The following is a 4,585-nucleotide window of genomic DNA, read 5'->3' as shown; positions in this document are numbered from 1 at the left end:
TTACGTCACGGTGATTACGCCATGATTGTGGGTACAGGATTGTGGGTACAAGATGGGCATCGACGTGGTGTTCTCTGATTGGATAAGGTAACTGTGTATCCAGTAGAGAATCCAGTAGGGTGTATCCAGTAAGAGGTATCCAGTAGCAGGCTTAGAGGTAGCACGCGGTTGCGAACTAAGGACCTGAATCGAATCACTTTGCATTTTGCCAACTACTGCTCAAGTGCTCTACCTTTTGTGTCGGCTCCTGCACGAGGACATGAAGCGCAAGGAACAAGGTGGCGGTGCTGACGGAACCGCGCACGCTCAAGGTCAAGCGTTCATGACAAGCGACAACGGGAAGCGCAAGGGACGGCAGGCGCAAGCGCAGAGGACGAGCGCCTGCCACTACTGCGGCGAGCACGGACATTGGATCGCCAAGTGTCCGGTGCGGATCCGCGAGAACGGGGAGCGGCAGAGGCCGCAACGAGCGAACGTCGCGCAGGTCGAAGATGACTCTGGCGACCTCCTCTTCTCGGTTGGTGGCGACACGGGTGCCTCCAAGCTGAGCGGCATGTGGCTGGTCGACTCGGGTGCGACACAGCACATGACGTACTCGAAGGAGTACATGAAGAACTACAAGAAGATCTCTCCGGTGGACGTGCATCTGGCGGACGACGGCGTGGTTCAGGCGGTGGGAGCGGCGACATCGTGATGTCGATGCAGACACCGCGCGGCATGAAGAAGGGTGTGCTCACGGGTGTGTGGCACATCCCGAAGCTGTCGCGCAACCTGTTCTCCGTCGGCCGCTTCACCAAGGACGTCGGGCCAGTGACCTTCGAGAGCGACGGGTGCTTCGCGGAAACGAAGGGTCTCAAGTGGAAGCTCGGCGCTCGCGAAGGCAAAGGACTGTTCAAGCTCTGCATGACGCCGAGGACGCCGGCTGACGAGGCCAATGCGGCAAGCTCGAAGAATCGCCAAGGGGACTATTGAGGGTTGCTGGTCTTGGGTACTGTGTACCAGTTGTACCCATTAACCGGTTAACCCGAACCGGTCCAATCCGAACCCACGTTGATTATGGTGATTACGGTAAGTTGTTTACGCCACCGATGATTAGACGAGTAGGATGATTGGATGAACACCGGTGAGTGATGGTTGATTAGATGCACTAGGTGATAGGACGCAGGGTCGCGTGTCTATAACAGTAGGGTGTAAGCTCCAACAATTCAATCACTTTCGAATCTTCATTCTACCCCTCAAGTGCCTTCGCTCCGGTCCCGCCGTCTGCGACGTCCCTCCCTCCGCTTCGTCCGAGCTTCGTGTCCAAGATCCATACCTTCCATCAGGTTATGAGCCCAAGCACCATGTCCTCTGCCCAAGACGCCTCGACCAAGGTCTCCATTGACAAGTTCAACGGGGACAACTACGCGACGTGGAACCGCTACATGCGTGGCGTGTTCCTGACCAAGTCGACGTGGCATGTCGTGAACCGCGAGACGACGCCGAGCTTCACGGACTCGCGGGCCAAGGACGACTACGTCAAGTCGAGCAACATCGCGTTCGGACTGATGTTGCTCCACATGGACGCGGACTACCACCATGTGGTCGACGACTGCGAGGAAGCGTGGGTTGCGTGGACGCGCCTGAAGACGCTGTACGGTGGTTTGCAGAAGGCTGGACGCATCTACCTGAAGCGCCAACTCTTCAGCATGGAGATGTCGGAAGGCGGCAACGTCTTGCATCATTGCAACGAGGTCCTCAACATCAGCGCCAAGCTCAGCAGCATCGGCGCCAAGATGGAGGATGAGGACGTGTGTTGCGCAGCCTCCCCAAGAGCTACGAGAACGTCGTGCTGAACTTGGAGATGAGCAGCGCTGAACTACGATCGCAAGACGTCGTGAAGGTGCTGACGAATGAGCATATCAAGAGACAAGGCGAGAAGACGGCGACGGTGAAGACGGAGAATGCGGCCAAGGCGTTCAACACCGACCGAGAGTCTCGCCAGTGTACGTACTGCGGGAAATTGGGGCACACGATTGACAAGTGCTGGACCAAGCAGAAGGACGAGAATCGGGGCCCAAGACGCGGCGGCAATGGCAATGGCCGTGGACGCGGGGCCAACAATGCCCAGTGGAGGAACGACGACGCCAGCTACAACTACGACTACGGCTATGATCGAGTGGCGTTCGCGGTCTCACTGGAGTGTGGCATTTCGACGGGCAAGAATGTGTCCGGGTTGTGGGCGGTCGACAGCGGCGCAACGCACCACATCTGCAACGACAAGGCCAAGTTCGCTCATTTGATTGAGCGGAATGAAGGCGAACTTTCGGTGGCCGACGGCAACAAGGCGGCCATCATGGGTGTGGGGACCATCGTGGAACGAGTGGTTCTGCCCAACGGCGACGAGCGCGACATCGAGATCAAGAACGCGCTGTACGTCCCAAGCATGAGCAAGAATCTGCTTTCGGTGCCACAGATCAACAAGAGTGGTCTGTTCCAAGTCGTGTTCGACAGCACCAAGATGCAGATTGCGCACAAGGGCGCCAAGCAAGTGGTGGCGACGGCAAACCTCGTGGATGGTCTCTACTGGCTCCAGACGCCTCAGCGATCGGCGAATGCGGCGACCAGTGGGAAGACGGTCGACTTACACGCGCGTATGGGTCACACTCCGGTGGAGATGTTTCGCAAGATGGTCGACAACAACATGATCAAGGACGCGAAGGCACCTTCCAAGTCGAGTGGACCAAGCGTGTGTCGCGGCTGCCAGCAAGGGAAAATGGTCCAGAAACCGTTCCCAAGCAACCGTGACAAGCGCCACTGCGACACGTTCGAGCTGCTCCACTTCGACGTGTGCGGCCCCATGGAAGAAGAGTCACTGGGTGGCAGCAAGTATCTGCTGCTGATCGTGGACGAAGCCAGCGGATGCATGAAGGGGTTCTGCCTGCGTGCCAAGTCGGAGAGCGAGGACTGCATCAAGATGTACGTCACGAAGGTGCAGACGCAGTTCGGCAAGAAGGTCAAGTTTGTGCGGCACGACGGAGCCCGTGAGTTCGCGACCAACTCGCTCAAGGCCTTCTACGAAGCCGAAGACATCGAGCAGCAAACCACGGTTCCGTACGCGCACCAGACCAACGGCACGGCAGAACGCGCCATCCGGACCATCGTCACGATTGGCCGCAGCATGCTGCATCACGCCAAGCTGGACAAGAGCTTCTGGGCTGAGGCGGCCATGACAGCCATCTACGTGAAGAATCGTCTGCCATCACCCAAGATCGAACACAAGACTCCGATCGTTTACAAGTCCAAGCCGAGTGTGAAGCACATGCGTGTGTTCGGATGCCAGACGTACATCCTGACGCCGAAGGAAAGACGGCGCAAGTGGGACCCCAAGGCTCGCGCCGGGCTGTTCCTCGGCTACGAAGAAGTGTCCAAGGCGTATTGAGTTTATGACATCGAGGCGGGGCAGGTGGTTATCAGTCGCGATGTCAACTTCGATGAGTCGACCTTTGGACTTTCGACGCATACTTCGGATGAAGACGTCGATGATGCTGTGCTGGACTTGGACGCGCTGGACCTGGACGACAACGATGGACCGCGCCAAACGAGCTTCAAGCAGGCGGGGAAGCGCAAGTACCGACCGAGTGGCGACGACAACACTGCCAGAAGATCGCGCCCCGTTCGCCACCGAGCTGGCTTAGAAGAAGAAAGTGCGCCGGACGTATCCTCCTCGCGCCGAGCCGACCCCGACGAAGAAGAAAAGTCTGGGGACCAAGATGAAGACGACGACTCGACGCCTCCAGTGTTTTGGCGTGCCAGTGCCAACGCTGTGGAAGCAGCAGCCGATCTATCGGAGCCGACGACGTTCCAAGAGGCTGTGAACGGTCCTGATCAAGTGCACTGGCGCAAAGCGATCCGCGCGGAGCTCAAGTCGATGCGACTGCGTGGTGTGTTTCGAGCTGCCAAGTTGCCTAACGGACAACGCGCCATCGATACCAAGTGGGTGTTCAAGATCAAGCGCAAAGCCGACGGCTCGATCGAGAAGTACAAGGCGCGCCTCGTGGCCAAGGGCTTCAAGCAGAAGTACGGCATTGACTACACCGAGATGTTCTCGCCCGTGGTCAAGTATGTGACGCTGCGCATGGTGATCGCGATTGCTAAGTATTTTGGCTGGCCCCTCGACCAACTCGACGTGGTGACAGCATTCCTGTACGGGATAATGAAGGAGGTGGTCTTCTGCGTGGTTCCGGAAGGCGTCGAACTGGATGGTGACTTCGACTGCCTGGAACTGGTGAAGGCCATCTACGGTCTCAAGCAAGCTTCGCGAGTGTGGAACGAGACCTTCGACGAGTTCGTGTGCTCCATCGGCTTCCAAGCGTCGGCCTTCGATCCGTGCCTCTACATCAAGGTGGTGGACGGTCACTGCGTGCTTGTACTGGTGTACGTGGATGACGTACTGATTACCGGGAGTTCGCCCGAGCTGATCGCACGCACGAAGACCGACCTGAAGACGCGCTTCGAGATGACCGACAGCGGCAAGTGCGCGTTTGTTCTTGGGATCGAGTTGGTGGACGGCCCGGACGGCAGCGTGACCATGTGCCAGCGGCGA

The sequence above is a fragment of the Phytophthora sojae genome (assembly GCF_000149755.1).
Source record: "Phytophthora sojae unplaced genomic scaffold PHYSOscaffold_9, whole genome shotgun sequence".
NCBI lineage: Eukaryota > Oomycota > Peronosporomycetes > Peronosporales > Peronosporaceae > Phytophthora > Phytophthora sojae.
Note: the sequence above shows the minus strand (reverse complement) of the source record.